This window comes from Macaca thibetana, chromosome 4 (assembly GCF_024542745.1).
Source record: "Macaca thibetana thibetana isolate TM-01 chromosome 4, ASM2454274v1, whole genome shotgun sequence".
NCBI lineage: Eukaryota > Metazoa > Chordata > Mammalia > Primates > Cercopithecidae > Macaca > Macaca thibetana.
The window spans coordinates 123258322-123280426 of record NC_065581.1 but is presented as its reverse complement, the minus strand read 5'-3'; the positions used below and the strand labels follow the sequence as shown (position 1 = coordinate 123280426).

Below are 22105 nucleotides of genomic sequence, written 5' to 3'. Positions count from 1 at the left end.
TTCCTCAGCAGACCAGTTCTGTGGTGTTTCCTGTGAATCAATGCTGGAGATTCAGAGAAGAGCCCCTTCTCCAACCCTTCAAAATGTTCATAAGTGCAATCACTGTATTAAATATTGTTGCACTTAAAATGTAGCAAATATTGTCTGATGCATGAACTAAAGTCTGAGTTGAAATAGAGCTAACATGGATGAGAATGGACAAAGAGCTGGAGTGCATCGAATCTGCTGCCTGTAGCAGAATGGCATTTAACAGTCTACCTTGGAGAATAATTTGAAAGTATCCTAAGTCTAGAACTCATTGTTCTTTACAGTAGTAAGTTTTATATAACAAATTATATCTATATATACATATATATTCACCATATTATTAGAACAAAGGAGAAAAATTCCGTGATCATTTGTTAAAAAAAAGAAAAAGAAAAAATGAAAAAACTCAACACCCAATCATGAGACAAACCGTCAGCTAACAAAAAATAGGAGGCGACATTCTGATAAGGGTTCTTCAGAAAAATCTACCAATCTTTGTGTAAGTTCTGATGATACTACATGATAAAAGATTAGATATTTTCCACATAAATTGAGGAAGAAGACAAGAATGTCCCATTTCATCATGCCCTTTCAAGACTGTGCAGAAAGTCTGAAGTGTAGTAAAGCAATTAAAAGGAATAAACATCATGAAAATAAAAAAAAAAAAGTAAAACTTTTTTATTTGCAGATGACAAAATTTGAATAGAAAATCTACGTAATACACAACCAAAAGAGTAAGTCTAAGGGTGAATTTATCAAAGACATAGTGTAAAATATCAATATACAAAGTCATGTATAGGTCTATTTTCTAGCGCCAAACAATTGGAGAATGATTTTGAAAAAATAAGGTAACATAATAATAAAAATAAAGTATTAAATATAAGTTTAACAAAAAATGTGGAAAACTCTAAACATAAAATTATAAAACATTCATGAGTGAAAATAAAATCTAAATAAATAAAGAGATATATAATGCTAATAGATTGAAAGACAATGTTATGAAGATATCAATTCTCCCCAAACTGATCTGTATGTTTAATGCAATCTCATTCAAAATTTCAACTTTTAAAAATGGACATGTCTATTCTAAAAGTTATATAAAATGCTAAAAAGACATAGTCATTGAAACAATCTTTACTAAAGAAGAAAGTAATGGAAGTTGACTTGCCGTAAAGCTACAGTAATCAAAACAATGTAGTATGAAAATATGATGAGATAAATAGTTCAGTGGAGCAGAAGAGAGTTCATTAATAGACTCATGCATAAAAAGTCAATTGATTTTCAACAAAGTCCTGTGACAATTTAATTTTAAAAAGAATGCCATTTCAACAAATGGTGCTGCAACATGAATAAAAAACAATGTACCTCAAATCCCAATGCTCAACATACAAAAGTTATACATTTTTTATGACAAAATATTAAGGTAAAATCTTCACCACCTTGGGGTGGGCAAAGATTTTTTAGAGAGGACACACACAAAAAGTAATCATAAAATAAAAAACTGATAAATTGAACATTAAAACTTAAAGCATCTACTCACCGTTAAGAAAAGAAATTATTCACAATACATATGGACATAATAAAGGAACTGCTTCCAGAATATCTTTAAAAAACTGCAATGAAACAGTACTACAAAAGAGAAACAAGAGACAAATTTTTAAAAGAAGAAAAGACTTTGATGACACTTCACAAAAAATATATTAGCAGTAAGTACATGAAAATGTGTTCAATATCATCAGACATCTGATGCTGTAGGTCGTTTTCCCTGAGAATTAGACTTTGAGGTGGAAGTCAAAATGTTACATGTTTAAAGGAGGGCTCTTTGGCTAAACACCTGTGGAAAAAGGAAAATAAGTCAGATTTCTCAGGGGAGGCATTAGGCAGCCATGCTTAGACAGCAAAAATCTCATGTGAATTCCCCATGAGTGGATCTGAAGCTGGAATGGTCCATCAGAGTTATCCCAAGTTGGAGCAAGAGGCTAGACCTTTGTACTCCTCCAGTGAACAGACTTCACTGGAAGAGGCCTGTTCCCAGGAACAACAAAAGACACACAGACTCACAGGAAGTAACTCTCTTAAGTAGAAGACATTTCCCAGAGAGTGCAGTTCTGGGAAGTTGAGGACTGGGAACAGATAACATTCACAACCGGGGACGTAAGTGCTTCATTTCTGAAGAGGAGAAATAGGGTAACACGTGGTATCATCCACTATGTACTCATTGTGCCTTTTAGTTCTACTTTTCGACATAAGCTCTGGGAGTAGTTCCACCTGGATTCCAATGGGCCTCTTTCCCTGGGGGGAACTTAGAAAAGGAAAGTAAATGAGGCAATCCCCCATCACAGCAGCTGTTCTCAAGGCTATAACTAAATATCATCATCTCCCTCTACCATACATTCTCTATTCTCCTCACCCTTAGCCAGTAATTCTGTTGGTCTAAGTGGCCTTCCTATATACCTGAGGGGTTTGAGCTTCCACTCACCTTGCTCTTCTATGGCTGTTTCTATTGCACTTGTCTTTTTATTGTTACCTACATGGGTCACTAGATCACATGGGGACCGCATATATTCTTCTCTTCCCTCAATATTAACAGCAGCCTTAATTCTTCCTGATGATCACAGTCAATTATCCCTGCCATAATGCTGGCTTTCTTAACTTGCTTGCCAGCCCCTTGGCCCAAAAAGCTTAATTAAGTTCCTGGTTGGTGGCCATGACAGAAAGTTTACCGGTTCTCTTGTGTCTCCTGGTGTAAGTTTTCCCTTTTGGGGGAGTAAGAATGTTTATACCTACGGAGCTCGATGTTGTGAAGTTGGGAAAAGCAATTTCCTCAAATAGGACACTAGAGGCAACAGTCATCAGAGCTGCTCACACTTCTGTCCCCTGGTTCCCAGACCCTGTATTTTATTATTTGAGGACTCTCCACTTTAGAATCGTAATTGATAGTGTACTCTTCATTCTGGAGGATAACCGTCCATGCTTGCAGTGTATCATCTCTAATCTGAGTCTCAGCTTTGCATTCAATAGGCCATCTCATCACTCTCATAGGCTGTCAGCTTCTTTGAGATATAGGGTGTAATTAGACCAGTGAACCTCAAGATCCTGTGCCCATTTCTGCATCTCCTTAGCTGTTCATTGGATTTCTTGTCCTGATCAATGTAATTCAATGTTAGACTCCTAAGTTAGTGGAACAAGCACACTGAGCACTTGCATAGGAGATGGTAACTGGGAACCTCTGGATAGAAAAGGGAAACCCATATTCAGAATTGTGCCAGTTTCAGTCAAAATAAATTGCTGCACCTTTCATGGCAAAAGGGGCCCCAGGGAGTAAACTTGCCAGCAAAAGGCTGGTAAATCCCTTCCAGTGGGATGCTGAATCAGTGATTATGTGTTGGGCTTATTTGCTGGGAAGTAAATATTTAACAGTGTCAGTATAGTTATCAGCTATGGTGAATGGGAGCCTGGCCTGTTGGGCCCATGTCTAGGCCCCATCTCTTCCACCATACCTACCATATTCAGACATCCATTATGTCAGCACAGGAGCAGCTGATGCAGAAGCTAGGCTAGGGCCACTAGCAGAATCATGCTGTTTACTGTGTTATTGAATCCCTTCTGAGATGAATAATACCTAGTAGACAATGAGATGTTGTACATTGCATTCCTTGCCAGCAGATCAGTCCACATGCCTATACTCCATACCTCCTTGCCTCTGATTTTCCAATCTTTTCTTTTCATGTCGCCAGACCAAACAACCAGAGCAATTGTTTTCACTCATGATTGTACTCTCAGCTGTCTACTCTTCTGCCCAAAATTGACAATCAAATTCACCATCCGTAATGCCTTTGAGGAGGATTTCCTCTTACTTCTGTCTTTCAGAACTACCCTTGAGTGGAACCAAAGTGCAACTTCAGTTTTTAGCTTGCACACACATAATGAACTGAATCATCTGTGAACCAAACTTTTTAAAATTTCCTTCTGTATTAGTCAGGATTATCTAGAAGGAAAGGATAAATAGGATAGATATATATATATATAAGAGAGTTTATTAAGGAGTATTGACTCACACAATCACAAGGTGAAGTCCCACAATAGGCCATCTGCAAACTAAGGAGCGAGGAAGCCAGTCCAAGCCCCAAAACCTCAAAAGTAGGGAAGCCGATGGTGCAGCCTTCAGTTTGTGGCTGAAGGCCCAAGAGCACCTGGCAAGCCACTGGTATAGGTCCAAGAGTCCAAAAGCTGAAGAACTTGATGTCTGACGTTCGAGGGCAGGAAGCATCCAGCATGGGAGAAAGATGGAGGCCGGAAGACACAGCCTGTCTAGTCCTTCCACGTTCCACTGCCTGTTTTTATACTAACCACACTGGCAGTTGAGTAGATGGTGCCCACTCAGATCACAGGTGGGGCTGCCTCTCCTAGTCCACTAACTCAAATGTTAATCTCCTTTGGCAACACCCTCACAGACACACCCAGGAACAATACCTTGCATCCTTCAATCCAATCAAGTTGACACTCAATATTAACCATCACACCTTCCCTATCAGCTGGTCATAAGGGATGCGCATCCCATGTGATCATAGGCATAAACTGAAGGGTGGATGTCTGGGTCACATGGGGATGCAACTGTTTTATTTCTTCCAGCCATGGTTATGTCTGAACTAAGATTAACAACTTCCATGTTACGATGGGTTGCTGCTGGGCCTCTCAATCTTGTGACTTGTTGAAGTTGACTGAATGCAGATGGAAATGGGCAATTATGGCCTCATGGTCATATCATGAACCATGGTCAGGCATTCCAATTCTCCACTGAGACTCAGCAGCATATCAGGTGCTTTTTTACAAAAGGTATATAATTTTTCACTAAAAATTACGCAGCCTTGCTTCAGAATCTGAGGAGTCTACATAGGGCTTGCTGTAAAACTACTCCTGCATGTTTCTTCAGATACTGTTAATATTATAGGGTATTCTTCATGACAGTGTTTATATGAATCAAGTGGTACTGTTACATAAGCCACAGCCTGAGACTGATTCAAAGCCTTTCTTGCTCTGGAAACCACTGAAGCTGGTGAATTGAAAGGCATTTCATTTCACTTTTTGTATGAGCCGGAAGTGTAGTTCTGGTATGGATTAAGTTGTCTTAATGACCTAGCAGCATGTCAGGCATTGCATTTTCTTTACCATGTGGTAGAGCAAGATGCAAAAATCTGTCCTGTACTTTAGAAGAGATCTCGTGGTATACCATAACTACTGGATCCTTAACTGCTTAACCAAGTCTTTATGGTTCAACTCTCATTCTATGGAGAATATATTTCTTACCAAGGCCTTCAACCAACTTGACAATTTCTGCTCATCTAATTTTATTTTCTTGAGGTCATGAATATACTGGACTGGGATGATGATACAACTGACATCCACCACGATTTTTCTGGTCTTTGTAGGGACAAGATTGGTGAACAAAATGGGAATATAATTGGGACCACACTCCTGCATTTTTAGGTATTTAAGGGTGGCACCAAACCCTGTAATTCCTCACAAGGATTGAATATGCTTTTGTTTGCTATCTTAGAGGGATAACTATTGAGTAAATGAGTTATTCTATTGATATCATTATAATTTTTTATGTCAATCAGGCTCAAAATTTGATACTACTCTTCCCCACATCTAATGAGTCACCAGATCTTCTAAACTAACTCTGAAAAATTCAAAACCCCTCCCCTTTGCTCAATCTTTTTTTTTTTAAAAAAAACCTCTGCAATTATTAGTTTATTAGTATCATCCAGGACTCAGATGTTCAGTATTCCTCCTGAAATTACATAAACCAATGCAAATGGAAAGAATCTAAGTCAAAATTATATAACAAAACAGCACTCCATCACAAAAGCATGTAAAATTACAAGAATGCTATTTTAAAATACTGGCACTTTAAGAAAATTATAATCTCGAAAACCACAAAATTGCCAAATTGTTCCCTAAACTGCTAAGCAGATAATGACTAATGAATGAGTTTGTTTTGTAAAGAAAAATCATTCAAATAAATTGAATAATTCATACTGAGATGCAAAGTTTAAATGTCTTCTTTCCTCCTATCTACTTGGATTTATAAAGGGGCAAACCATAATATAGGAAAATATACTCTATTTTGAATGTGGCATCTTCATTTTAAAAGCTGACCCAGTTAATTAAAAATACTTGTAATGGGCGCCTATAGTCCCGGCTACTCGGGAGGCTGAGGCAGGAGAATGGCGGGAACCCGGGAGGCGGAGCCTGCAGTGAGCCGAGATCTGGGCACTGCACTCCAGCCTGGGCGACAGAGAGAGACTCCGTCTCAAAAACAAACAAACAAACAAACAAACAAACAAACAAAAACTTGTAAGGGAAAGTCTTGTTTCCTGAGCAGTCCATATTGAGATAAATGGGAAAAGACATCTGCAGCCAGCATTTTCATAGTCTTCGCTGAGACTAATGTCAACAAAAAATTTAATATGGCAGTCTTGTATTTTAAGCTCATGCTTTTGGGGATACATTTTCAGGTCTTCTTTAATGTGGGAACTGCAAACTTTAACTGCCATTGCATGGTAATGGCAGTTAAAGAATAGAGTCCTCATGTAAAGGTTAGGACATATTTTTCTATTAGTCCTTCAAGGACAGACTTTCAAAATGTTTGATTTTAATAATCCCATGCTTTGAGTAGATTGATTACTCTTCAGTTTGTAAATGTAAGTGGGCTATGTGAAATTTCTTAACTGATCAAGATTTTGGATGTTCAGTTATGCATGAAAACTATCTCAACTTAACTTTACCCCTATTATGGTATGCAGGGTGTGTAGACAAAACTTATTATTAGCTAACTATATGAAAGGATAAACAATGTAATGATTCATGTGATTCAAAATGGACAAAAGCAAAAGACTAACTTCTCCTCAAGAAGAAAAATTTCAGACCTATGAAAAGGACAACAATATCAATTTAAAATAAATGTATTTACTTAGAAGCATTCAGAATGTTAACAAAACAGCTGCAACTTTTTTTTTTCTTTTTTTGCAATTACAGAGTGGTATTCAGTTAATAGAACAACAATTATTTCGTATAAGCTGCATCAGAGACAACTGAAAATGAAAAAACTACCATCCCCATATATAACTAATTTGTGCTGTGCACCAACAAGAACCTGCTTTAAATTTCCATGCCAATTTACAACCCCCATACTGTACCAGGCAAGGTTAGTGGCTATTGAAAATACCACCAGGACAGGGCTATCTAAAGACATATTCGGTAGTGTGTTAACTATACAAAAAAAAGATACTGTGCAGTTTAAAAACAAATCTTACACAGCCTTACATTTCAATTTTTTTCTTTAAAAAGAGTGAGTTGTGTACAGGGGGGTTCAATGGTTTGTAGACAAGAAAAAAAACTGCGCTAGAACCAACTTATTCATCATCATCTTCTTCTTCTTCATCTTCATCTTCCTCCTCATCCTCTTCATCTTCTTCATCTTCCTCCTCTTCCTTCTTTTTCTTGCTTTTTTCAGCCTTGACAAACTCCCTTTTTTGCTGCATCAGGCTTTCCTTTAGCTTAATATGCAGCAATATCCTTTTTGTATTTTTCCTTCAGCTTCGCAGCCTTCTTTTCATAAGGCTACTTGTCATCTGCAGCAGTGTTATTCCACATCTCTCCCAGTTTCTTTGCAACATCACCAATGGACAGGCCAGGATGTTCTCCTTTGATTTTTGGGCGATACTCAGAGCAGAGCAGGAAGAGGCCAAAGGAGGCCTCTTGGGTGCATTGGGATCCTTGAACTTCTTTTTTGTCTCCCCTTTGGGAAGGATATAGGTTTTCATTTCTCTTTCATAATGGGCCTGTCTGCCTTTGCCATATCTTCAAATTTTCCTTTCTCTTTAGCAGACATGGTCTTCCACCTCTCTGAGCACTTCTGAGAAAACTCTGAGAAGTTGACTGAAGCATCTGGGTGCTGCTTCTTGTGCTCCTCCCGACAAGTTAGCACAAAAAATGCATATGATGACATTTTGCCTCTCGGCTTCTTAGGATCTCCTTTGCCCATGTTTAGTTATTTTTCCTCAGCAAGGCACCGAGTCGCCCAGCGCCCGTCTGGCTCTCACTTGCCCCTGCGCTATCACTATGGAGCTCAATGTACTGCAATGGCTGTCGCTCAATCATTATTATTATTGTACTAGTTCAGGTATTTATGTCTTTTTTTCTAGGTTATTATGTAAAACTTTTGTTTATATTCAAGCTCTTTCCAATCCAATTTATTATCTTAATGCAATATTCTTTTTTCAAAACCTTCCCCATACTCAAAAGATATTGGCTATTTGTAGTCTATAAAAACCTAGAGACTGTAAATTCCTCCACAGTTCATATCTGTCATTAAGCCTGGATCTGCTCACCGAAATGCTTCAATCCTGGGATTATGGTTAGATATGTTAGTGGTGCCACATATTTGAGTTACCAGTGGTGATTCCTTACAGGTCTGCAGCAACCTCAATTCTTGCCTCCTCTGAAGAAAGAATTTGATGGAGGAGCATAAGACTGAATAAGAGACCAAGGCAAGCTTTAGAGAAGGAGTGAAAGTTTATTAACAAGCTTTAGAGCAAAAATGAAAAGAAAGTAAAGTACATTTGGAAGACGGCCAAGTGGACATCTTGGAGGACAAGCGTGGGATTTGACCTTTTGACTTGGGGGTTTTAGATGTCAGCATACTTCCAGGATCTTGTGTCCCTTCTCCCCTGATTCTTCCCGTGGGGTGGGTTGTCCACATGTGCAATGGCCTTGTGGAGGGAATGCACATGTGGAGGGGAGCATGCACAGTGTGTTTAGTGGAGTTGTATGCATGTTCACTTGAGGCATTCTTCCATTACCAGTGGAATGTCCCTGGAAGGTAATGTACCTGTTAAACTCCGCTATTTTACCTTTTAATGCACATGCTTGAGCACACCCACTCAACTCCTGGCATCTTATCCAGAAGCTGCTTATCACTAGTTTCAGGCCTTTTCTTTTTTTTCTTTTTTTTCTTTTTTTTTTCTTTTTTTTTTTTTTTCTTTTTTTCTTTTTCTTTTTTTTTTTTTTTTTTTTTTTTGAGATGGAGTCTCACTCAGCTGCCCAGGATAGAGGGCAGTGATTTGATCTCGGCTCACTGCAAACACTGTCTCCAGGGTTCAAGTGATTCTCCCATCTCAACCTCCCTAGTAGCTTGGATTACAGGCAGCCGCCATCATGCCCGGCTAATTTTTGTATTTTAGTAGAGGCGGGGTTTCACCACATTGGCCAGACTGGTCTTGTCCTAACCTCAGGTGATCCGCCTGTCTTGGCCTCCCAAAATGCTAAGATTACAGAAGTGAGCCAGCACGCCTGGCCTGTTTCAGGTATTTTCTACCTATGGGGACAATGCCTTTCCTTGGTGCTGGCTGCAACCAGTTATTATTTGAGAGAGACAGTTAGCAACCGCCTGACTATCACCTGATGGGCACCTAACATTCCTAGTTGGTGGTGAGGGGGCGTCCCTTGCCTGACTACCTACTGTAACAGAGATCATATATCGTTCTATGGTGAAAAATGACAGCTGAAAGTGAAATTTACATTTAGATCAATTTCAGCTCAATTCTAAAAAGATATTTTAGGGAAGTAGAAATACTTTATTCCAGAAGATATTATTTAGTTACACAGAAGAACTTAAGACACAGAGTGATACTATATATGGAATAATGGGAAGGGTTATTCTGCTTTCTGACAGAAGTTGAATTAGATTAACTGGAATATCTTTTTGAATTAAATGTCTGTGAAACTTTTGATAACATCTTAAAAATTCAAATTTTCCATTTTATACTTTAAGGAAATATTTAACTGTGCTCTTCTTAATGCTTCCAAAATGAAGTATTTTCATTCTCAACACCCTATGCTGGAGTTATTTAATTCAAACAGAAAGAAAAGAAAAGAAAGCCTCAGAATTCATAAGAATGCTGTGATGAGTGTGATAACATGTTATCTACAGCCTTTGAGCCCTTTGAAGATAAGCTGTTGAATAATGTCACTACATTATTATTACAGTTAGAATATAAATACAGGTTTAGCATCTTGTCAAGATAATACAACTATCAAAAGACTACAAAGTGAGAAATTCACTTGTGCAATTTTAAAGGAATGAGGCAAGATTCAAAAGATAAAATCAAACAAAAGATACCGTATTTTATTATCTTTATATATCCTTTTCATAAAAATAAGTCATAAGAATATACATAAATAGATTAATTAATTTTAAATTTAAGTTTAGTTGCCTATTACTTTATGTGGGAGAGTATTTTGAGCAGTCCAAATGACCTTAATTGAAATAAAATTGTTCAACTGATTTATTTACATTTAGATGAATATCAGTTTTTAAACTGGACATTTCTCTAACATTTGTGTTAAAACTAAAAATTAGTCATAATTATTATGTCTCTATGTTTCAGTTAATTAAATATTATGATTACTATAAAAAAGAAATGATTTTAGTATTTTAGCATTATTGCCTTTAAAGCAATTTTTTCACAGTGTATAGTCCTTTGATGGAAGTCATTTGGGTTATTCCTCAAAACTAAACAATTGCTTAATTACCCCAAGGCACAGAATCCACACTACAATTTTAAAACATCAAAATGGGAAAAGTAATTAGTCTCTTGAGTATAATTAATCCGTCTACTAAGAATTGGGCCAAATTGTAGTTTAGTGTTCTCTAGAATTCGGAAGTCAATTTTAATTACACTGAAACGCTGAACTTGAAGCTTGTGGACTTTGGCTCTAAAAGTAAGTTAAATCTTTATATTTACTGTGGGCTTGACAAAACAGAGGGCACATGGAAAGGAAGGTTTTACTTCCAAAGTGAGACATCTACAGCAAAACTTCAGGATTGTTTATTCTTCTTTTATAAGCTAGATATTGTTTAAGGACCATAGAGTGTTTGATAGGCATTTCATAAAGCAGATGCAGTTTCTTTCTACTGCACTTTCATTGACAAATATCAAGCACAGAGTTACTGGATATTAACACAGAGAAAAAGACATAAAAAACCAATAATTTTTACAGTAAACTTTAGAGAAAGAATGTTATTAGCAGCAGAAATGGTGCACTTTGCAAAATATCTATGCATCAAATGATTATTTCAGCAAATGATCACTTCAGCAAATGATCAACTCAACAAAACATTTGTTCGCTGTATTTACTTAATTTAGTAATGCAATGTTTTTAAGAATGCATGAATTTCTCATTAATTCACACTGTTTTAATATCTTTCAAAGGTTTCTACAGAATTTTCAATTTGTAGTAGCAGTTTAAGAAATGTATTTGACAAAAGCTAAGGGCTATAGGAAAGTTTAAATTTCCTTTCAATATATTTGGTATTCATAAAAGACTATTTGTTTTCACCTGTGGCCTAAATTTAAGCATCACTTTACAGTGTTCAGTCTGTGCTAATATATTGTGAATCATTTGCAATATAATACTTATGTAATAAGCCATGTATCATTACCAAGATGCCTTCTACAATTTTTCAAGTAAGAAATTGTTTCTCATATCTATATCACTCAGAAGTGAAAATATACTGAGCTTCATTTATTTCTTATATATTACCTGTATTTCAAATTTTTAAAGAATTTCTAAGCAAAGCCTTCCTTTGCTCTTTTGCATGCATGGCTAATGTACATAGAATTAAAGATACAAATAGTGCTGCAAATTTAATTAATATAGTAATCCTTTCTAGGAAAATCCCTAAAAATAAACATAATAAAGATGGCAGGGGATATATCAAAAACAAACAAATATTTACTGAGGCATGTAGAGAAAATACAAACAAATGAAAGCCACATTCCTTTCCTGACTAGGAAGATGAAATGCAAACTTTACTTCCCTCTGTGATCATTGAAACACTTTATGTGAAAAATAACGTAAAACAAAGTCAAACTGGCATTGTGGATGAGAGTATTTATTCACTTGTGTATGTAGGTTCAGAAGTAAAGTGAAATTCAAGGTTGGCTTAATTTGTTGACTTAATTATGTCTAAAATCTATTTATTTTTAAATATTTTCTTACTGGCATGTTTTTAGCTTTATTCTAAAGCTAAAATTGACTTTTTTCCTGATTGCAAGTCAATTGCCAAAACCTCCCTGAGCTAGAATATTCCTCATCCACATGGTGGGCAATTTGGGGCAGGGCATGGAGAGAGAAGAAGAGAGAAAGACAGCTGTATCTCTCTTACAAACTTCAAGCAAAAATCCTGAAATCCATTCTAATTGGCTAACCTTAAATTATGTGGCCAGTTCTTAACTAGTCACTACAATGAAGAAAGTGCCAGATGCTGATTAATTTAAGCCAATAAAGAGCTACCTTCGGAATGGAAACCAAATTTCTTGGCAAGTATTCAAGAATAATAATAGAAGTGAGGTTGGAAATAAAAATAAAATGCTCTACACACTTTCCAAATTAGTTGTTATTTACCATATAGGCATTTAAATTAAGTGGTGTTGGGAGAACTTGAGAAATTTGTTCTAATTTCATCTAGAAAAGTATCTCTAAATTCAAATGTTTATAAGGTCAAAGTAGTTAAACTAACAAAATCAAGTCAAATGAAAGTGCATTTATAATATGCAAAGACAGGGTAAACCTGTTTTTTATTTCCTAACTTGGACATATAAGAGTAATTATTAGTCTAGGTAAGAGTTACAACCTAGACCATCCCATGCAAATCTGAATATATATATATATATATATATATATATATATATATATATATACACACACACACACACACACACACACGTATATGTGATATATATATAATATTATTATCCTGTCTCTCAAGAGCACTCTCTCAGCACGTGCCAATTATTGCCATATAAGAAATAGTCTCAGCATTGCTGGATTTTCTGATCTTTCAGTAGGAAAAAAAATCCGATTTTTATATGAATTATTCTAATTTTAAAATATTGCTTTAATTAAAAAATAGCTGGAAAATATTTGTTGTTTTTCAACCTTTGTTCTAGGAAGTAAATGAATAAAAATAGCTTTTGTTATTTGAAGAAAAAAGGCACAAAACTAAGTATATTGCCAAATATTAAAACACATAAAAACCACAGTAATTGAAGCAGTGTGGTATTGATGTAAGAATAGGGAGATAAATTAATGAAAAATAAAACACAAGTCAGAAACAGAGCCAACAATATGTAAGCATTCAGTATGGTCATCATACAAAAGTCATTTGCCCAGTACATTTTTTTGTCTCCATTTCCACAGTCACTACCCTGATCTCAGCCACCATCATTTCTCACCTGGATTCCTAATAAAGTCTCTGAGCTGCACTTTTTATCTACTCATATTACTCTTCAATCTATTCTACATATTATGGCTAGAGTTTTGAAAATTACAAACCTGAACTTACTATTTCCTTCTTAAAGTACATCAATAACTTTTCATTGTTTTAGTACAAAGAAAAAATTTCTTCATGCCTGTTATGAAATTCACAGAATGGCCTTTACCTACTCTTATACTTCAACTTGTCCAGCTCTCTCATCTGTAGGCTCTATTTTCAAGCCTGGTAAGTTTGAGATGCTTAATATACATGTAAATCAGAGGTATTGAATTAAAAAAAAATGTTATATGCAAGTCGTGAGTTCAAGAAAGACTGTTAACCTAGATGCATAACCCTGAGAAACATTAGTGTTCTTATGTGCTTAAAGCAGTGAAACTGAGTTTACTTAAAGAATATACATAGATACAGAAGATTAGAACTCAAATATCTAAAGAAAACATGCTCTATAGCACAATGCAATAATACTATTCAGCCTTTTTAAAGAAGTAAATTCTGTCACTTGTGACAATATGGATAGAATTGAAGAACATTATGCTAAGTGAAATAAGCCAGGCACAGAAAAGTGAATACCACATGTTCTCACTTCTATGCAGAATCTAAAACAATTGAACTCATAGAAGCAGAGAGTAGGATGGTGGTTACAGTAGCTGCAGATTGAGAGAAATGGGGAAATGATGGCCAAATGGTAAAAAATACCAGAAATGAGGAATATATTTTTTATTTCTATTACACAGCATGGTAAATATGGTTAATAATAGAGTACTATACATTTCAAAATTGCTGAGAGTAAATTTCTAATGCTCCCACTGCAAAAAGAAGTTAAGTATTTGAGATGATGGATATGCTAACCAACTTCACATAATAATTCACATTGTTTTTATGAAACATAGCATCACTTTGTACCCCATAAATGCATATCCTTATAAATTATCAATTTAGAATTAAAAAAATAAAATTATAAAATTGTAAAAGCAAATATAAAAAAAAAAGAAGTCAAAGTCCTGATTGCTGTAGCATCCAACATTCAGAGGTTAGAAAAATGAAAAAAGAAAAAGCAGAGTAAAGTGAGAAGAATTTCCCAGTAAAGCAGGAAAGAAACCAGTGTCATTTTTTGGAAAGAGATGAGGAATAAAAGAAGGTACAGTCCCTATCATATGTCAAGAAAAAGACATACATTTATGAAAATTGAAAATGACAAAAAAAGCTGTTGTATTCACAAAGTATGTTACTATCTATATAGAAAATCCAATGGAATCTAAAATGTTTGTAAATAATGCAGAAATCTAGCAACTTAAATATGCAATGAATATACAAAAATCAATGTTTTTCTGTCTGTAACAAAATTGAAAAAAACATAGTTTTGCAAGGATTCTACTTGACATAGTAACTCCTTTTTTTTTTCTCAATCTCAACTCAACTGACTCTTTCAACTCAATCTCTTTTTCTTTCCACGCTTTCTGTATGTGTATGGGTGTGTATCACAGGCATATCTCTGATAAAATGTGAGTATGATATTTATAGAGCAAATTACAAAATTGTATTGAGATATATTACATAGAAATGTATTGAAATATACCACATTGATGTGGTATATAGAAATGTTAATATCTTTGAAACTATCAATTATCTTCAATTACTCTATACATTCACAATATTCTAAACAAAATCTCAGTAGTTGTGAAGTATTTGGAGGAACTTGACAAGCATAACTTAAAACATACGTAGAAGTGAAAAAAACTAAGAATAGCCAAAAATTTGCAACACTGGCTTCAGTAAAAGTATTAAACAAATATAGTGTTGGAATAAAAATCACAGATATGTGTTTATGGAATTTTTATTGATGACAGAATTGGCATTTCAGTTCAGAAAAGGATGGAGTAGTATTTAATAATTTGTAATATAATACTTATCAATGGTGGGATTGGGAATAGATCTCTATGTTGATATCAAAATAAATTCCTCATGCATTAAGCACTTAAATGTAAAGAGAAACATTTTAGAACTCTCAAAAGAAACCATACAAGAATATATTATTTTCTCACAATAGTTTAAAATACATTAAACAAGACCAAAAAACACAGTACATAAAATATTGCTAATTCATGTACATTCATATTCAGAGTACTGTTCTTTAAATCATAAGAAAAAACTATCACAAACTAGGAAGGACATATAGAAGAAATAGAAGCACAAAATGTTAATACACCAAATATATAAAGAAAAACAACAGAAACTCCATGGGATAATATGTCAAAGATATCAACTGGCCATAAATAAATAAGGACAGCCTGTGACCAACAAATATATGAAAATATGAAGAATCTCACTAGTAAGAGCTCAATAAGAACTCTAAATTTTACTTTCATTAGTTTGGCAGGAAGTAAAAAGTGTATCAATATCAGGCGTTTATAGACATGGAGCAACAAGAAACACCACCTGGCTTTGCTAGGAAATTAATTATATAAAACCAAACTGAGAATAATTTGCCCCTATTGTACAGAAAACTGCATATTTACTGTAAGACTCAATAATTTTACTCTTAATTATAAACTCTAGGGAAACTCTTGCACACAAACACAAAGAAACATACATAAGAATGTTCATAGAATTTCTGGTTGTAAAACAAAAGAAAATGGAGGGCCGGATGCTGTGGCTCACTCCTGTAATCCCAGCGCCTTGGAGATGGAGGCAGAAGGATTGCTTGAGCCCAGGAGCTCGAGACCAGCCTGGGCAACAAAGTGTAACTTCATCTCTACGGAAAATAAATAAATAAATTAATTAATTAATTAATTAATTCAATTAGCCAAGTGTGGTGGCTTGTGCCTGTGCTCCCAGTGAATCAGGAAGCTGAAGCAGGAGGACTGCTTGAAACCAGGAGAGTGAGGTTGCTGTGAGCTTGTGTTTAAATAAGAGATGCTGGCAAGGTTGTGGAGAAAAGGGAACACTTATACACTGTTGATAGTTGTGTATATTAGTTCAACCACTCTCGAAAGCAGTACAGTGATTCCTCAAAGAGCTAAAAGCAGAGCTACCACCCAACTCAGCAATCCCATCACTGGGTATACCCAGAGGATACATAAATCATTCTACCATAAAGACTCATGCATGCAAATGCTCACTGCAGCACTATTCACAGGAGCAGACATGGAATAAAACTAAATGCTCATCAATGACAGACGAGATATTTTAGAATGTGGTACATACACACCATGGACTATGATACAGTCATATAAAAGCAAAAAATCGGCTGGGCATGGTGGCTCATGCCTATAATCCTAGCACTTTGGGAGGCCGAGGCAGGCAGATTGCTTGTGCTCCAGAGTTCGAGATCAGCCTGGGTAACATGGTGAAACCCCATCTGTACTAAAATACAAAAAATTAGCCAGGCGTGGAAGCATGAGCCAGCAGTCCCAGCTACTCAGAAAGCTAAGGCAGGAGAATTGCTTGAAACCAGGAGGCAGAGGTTGCCGTGAGCCGAGATCGCCCCACTGCACTCCAGCCTGGGCAACAGAGCAAGACCCCATCTCAGGAAAAAAAAAAAAAAAAGAGAGAGAGAAAGAAAAGAAAAAGATCATGTCTTTTGGAGGAACAGGATTAAGCTGGAGGCCATTATTCTTAGCAAACTAACACAGGAACAGAAAACCAAATACCACATGTTCTCACTTAAAAGTGGGAACTAAATGATGAGAACACATGGACACATAGAGGGGAACAGTAGACACTGAAGCCTACTTGAGGGTGGAGGGTGGGAGGAGGGAAAACTGCAGAAAACGTAACTATTGAGTACTAGGTTAAGTACCTGCATGATGAAATAATCTGTACAACAAACCCTGTGACACGAGTTTACCTATATAATAAACCTGCACGAGTACACCCAAAACTAAAATAAATGTTTTTAAAAAAGGAAGTAGTCTAAATGTCTGTGATCACACACACAAAAAGATTTTACTATATTCATGCAATGGAATCCTATACACCAGATAAAGGAAATGAACTAAAGTTACATTTATCACACTATCAAGGTAATAAACATATCCATCACCTCCAAAAGTTTCCTTGTTGTGTCTCTTTGTATTTGTATGGTGTTTTAATATAATACAACAATCCAGCAATTGTACTCCTGGGTATCTATTTCAACAAAACGAAAATTTATGTCCATACAAAAACCTGTACATGAATGTTCATAATGGCTTTATTTGTAATAGCCAAAAGTTGAGAACAATCCTAACGTCCTTCAGTGGGTGAATGAATAAAAGTAAATAAATATCTATAATATAGACAACTAGTCAGCAATTAAAAGGAAGGAGTTAGTGATATACTCTTCTACTTGCATGTATTTCAAGCGCATTATGCTGAGTGAAGAAAGTCAACCATGAAAAGTTACACACTGTATATTTCCATTTATTTAATATTATCAAAATGACAAAATTATAGTGATGAAGCTAGGAGTATGAATTTTCTTTGTGTTGATAGAATGGTTCTGTGTCCTGATTGTGGTGGTGGTTATATGGATCTATATCTATCCATCTGACAAAAAAAAAAAAAAAAATGTATCATGCTATAAACAAAAAACAAAATGAAACAAGTATATGTAAAACTGGTGAAATCTGAAGAAAGTCTGTAGTTTACTTAACAGTATAGTATCAGCATGAGTGTCCTGCTTTGGATAATGTTCTATGCTTACGTAAGATGTTATTATTGGAGAGAGTTGAGTAGAAGGTACAACGATAAGCTCTGTAATATGATTGCAGCTGGCTGTGAGTCTTAAACTGTTTCAAGATAAAAAGTTAAGCAAAACGTGTATACTCTTCTCCTTATTTATCTTATCATGCAAAAAAGGGCTTAACCAAGTATACAGAAATCACTTTTTTCCTTCTAAGGAAGCCTGAGCACCTTTCACAAAAACACATTTAAATACTAACTACTTCAATACATAGTTCTTCGTGTAGTCATGCAGCAGTCTTTAGCAACATAAGACTTTTTCCAAATTGCCACTAACAGAAAATTATTATTAGTGTGACTTTGCCTCCTGAAGGAACCTAAACTCACACACACACTCACAGCAGGAACAGGCAAGCCTGCTGGGTTTTCAAGCACTGTGATGTAGTGAAGTGAGAGAAAGGCAGCATGAAGGAAACAGGGAGGATGTAGAAGGAGCCTCACTCTAATACATCACTGGTTTAATTCTCTTCTCCCATTATGCATATTTAGCCTGTTATAAATGTTAGTGATTTTTGATAATGGTAAATCTATGCAGAGTAAGCTCCATCTGCATTTTAAATCCCCAATAAAATATATAAACTCCCTGTATATATTTATTTATATCCATTTAAAATGCTGAAACTCCCACTTCCATTCATTAGCTGTTTTGTTGTCCTCACAGAAATCATGGGGAGAAAACATTTAATTAGTATTTCACCTTAAATGAATAGAATGGATAAGAAACCAATTAGTCTTTGGATAATAAAAAGTCTAATTAGCCACCAAGTAGTCAACAAAAATCTTCATTACTTTCCTTTCCATAACTTAGGCAGCATGCAAGGATCAGATCAGAGTCCCAGGAGTGCCTAATCCTTCTCCTGCCTCTAATGTATTGCTACAAGCATAAACAAATCACTTTATTGAGAGATTAAAACATTTAGCAAATATACCTGAGGGTAGCAGTGCTTTGAATGTGTGGGATGTGATTGGGAACTCCGGAAAACAAGCTTACTCTTAACATAGTCTAATACCAGTCACTTTAATGTGACGAACAAGATGTCAAGAAACGAACACTAACAGTATCCCACGGAACCTGAAAGTGTGTGTGTTTGTTTGTGAGCACGTGCACACGTGAGTGTAGTGAGAGTTCAACCAGGGAAGACTCAAATTTAAGGACAGAAACAGAGGACACCACTATTAACTAAGATTTGAGCATTCTAAAATTGACAGTTAAAGCATGTAGGAGGGGGATATCTATTTAAATATGTAGAACCTAAGTGTTTAGCTCCATTCACCATCCCTCCTTGCCTTGTTCTAGATGAATTTGGCAATTTGTCCATTTTGTTACACTGATGAGAGACCCCCACTGCTCTGGTGAGCTTCCACATGTCAGTGGAAGAAAAAGGAGAGTCCTCGGCCCCATTGGCAGGTGAATCTACAAGTGAAAATATTAGGAAGAATAAAGCAATTCTCATTCTCCACAACGGAATACAGTGCAGACAGACCTCAACTTACAGTGGTTGAATACAGGATTTTTCAGCTTTACAATGGTGTGAAAGCAATACACATACAATGGAAACCATACTTCAAGTACCCATACGACAATTCTGTTCTTCACTTTCAGTACAGTATTCAATAAATTACATGTGTTAGTCAACACTTTATTATAAAAATAGGCTTTGTGTTATACTATTTTGCTCAACTCTTGTTCCTGTTGCTCTGAGCACATTTAAGGTAGGCTAGGCTCAACTATGATGTTTGGTAGTGTAGGTATATTAAATACAGTTCTGACATATTTTCAACTTACTGATATATGTGTGACTCCATCGTAAGTTGTGAGGCATCTGTACTCTCCTGAGGATGGAGAGCAGCTTCCTGAAGTCTCCTACTTAAGGTATATCTACAATAGAGAGTGACAGGAAACACTCTTCCCCATGCACTAAAATGTAAAGAAATAAAATATAAGCAGCATTGAGACCATTAACATTCTTCAGGCATCACATTTGCAATGGTGAGCTGCTTACCAGATTTTTCATATTTCAGAATTGAGAGTTTTCATAATAGCTTCCATGAGCACTGTTTGCATTTAGAAAGCAAGAAGATTATAATCTTTAAATCCCATCTCAAGTAGCTTAACCTCTTTCAGAATCAATTTTTTATTAGCAAAATAGGAATAATAATAGTACCTTGTATAATTACTTGTTATGTGTCTACATTTTACGAGGAATAGTATCTTATCATTAGCAGCCAGGTCCTTAAATGGGGCTAAAGTCACCCAGCTCACAGAATAATAGAAATTGCGTGAATCCTGTGGTGCTCAAGACATCTAAAGAATATTAAATATCCAAGTCTAGCCTAAACTGGGAGTGTTCACAAGCACTTGATATGAGTCCCCAGCTTACATTCCAGTATTTTCTAGTGACTTTGCAATTCTGTCCCTCTGCCCCTGCTATCATAATAATTTTTGTATCTTCTAAACTGAACTAAAGAGGAATGAAGGAAAGTGTTGAGTGTTTTTCTTCAGAAGACAGGCATATGCTAGTCTATAACATGCACTAAACACTGACTACAGACTTCCTGTGGCCCTATGCCCTTCATAAATATGAGATATGAGAAGTATGTTCTTCCCCTTCCTTCTATGTAGCTTTTAGGTAACAATCACAAATTTCAGAGAAAAATGCCATCTGACTCTCCAACCATCAGTTGAATAGACGAGTCATTTTTTTAAGAGCTTTGGGAAAGCAGAATGAAATGCTGGAGGAGGCTGAGAGGAGAATCAAAAGGACTAATCCCTGATTTAACTCAATTTCTGATTGAATGTAGGCATAGTGAGTATTTGATTCCTAATATTAATATATAAAATAATATTAATATGTGCCAGAGCTTAGAGGTAGTAGTGATCAATAAATAATATTTTCCATATATGTATGTGTGTACACTCATACGTACATACAAATTTTCAGTAAAATTAAATATACATTTCAGTGTTACTTTCGGATAGACTCCTAAAGATCAAAACATTGCCAAGTGTGTGCCCTATTAGGATATTCAAAACTCTCTGGTTAGTACATAATTTTTCATATTATAATTTCATGACATCAAATTTCACAATCTCCCAGATTTTTCAGGAGGGAGGCAATCTAGAATTTCTTCTATCATATTCAAAGAATTGTCTCTAAAGTTACGTCACATAGAAAAGTCTCTCAACATGTAAGAAAATAATGTTTTTAATGTTTTTCTACATACACGGTAAGGTTTCAACAATGATTCACCCATTCTGGGATTTTTTTTTTTTTTTTTTTTTTTTTTTGTTTTTTTTTATTTTTATTTTTATTTTTTTTTTTTTTTTTGAGGCGGAGTCTCGCTCTGTGTATTTTTAGTAGAGACGGGGTTTCACCGTGTTAGCCAGGATGGTCTTGATCTCCTGACCTCGTGATCCGCCCGTTCGGCCTCCCAAAGTGCTGGGATTACAGGCTTGAGCCACCGCGCCCGGCCCTTTTTTTTTGATGCTTTATAGTTTCCTTAGGATTATATCCTAAATCATTCCCTCTTGTCCATAGAAGGTCTTCCCTTTTCAGTTCTAGCAGTGATGCAATATCAATGCTACTATTCTCACAAATTATTTTTTAAAAATAACCTGCACCATGACATGGACATTTTTATGGGATTCTTACACATATCTTTTAGGCAAAAGAAGGCTATGACTATTTTTTAAAATTAAATTGTATCTTCAGGAAATATTTATGTCTCATCCATATATTCAGAAAACTGCAGAGACATATTCTGATATTAATTATTAAAAGCATGTAAGTCAGCTACACTTATATTTACTAAATTATGGATAATGCTAATCTATTCCATCCAGAAAACTATGAACTTTTAGCAGTTTCTTAAACGGGATTACTTATAGCCCAGATTAATTTATTCTGCTGAATATTCTATGTTTTGGTAGCTTAACTTTCAGCATGTTGCCTGTATTATTCCGTACTCATTCTGGTAATACATACCCCAAGACTGGGTAATTTATTAAAA

At 35.5% G+C, this 22105-nt stretch overlaps 1 protein-coding gene and 1 pseudogene across 1 annotated transcript in view; one reads left to right on the top strand and one right to left on the bottom strand.

Annotated features, from left to right (window-relative positions):
* Positions 1-22105, top strand: part of VTA1 (vesicle trafficking 1) — a 726169-nt gene that overhangs the window by 348887 nt on the left and 355177 nt on the right. The window lies entirely within an intron of this gene.
* LOC126952608 (high mobility group protein B1-like) lies at positions 7446-8186 on the bottom strand (annotated as a pseudogene).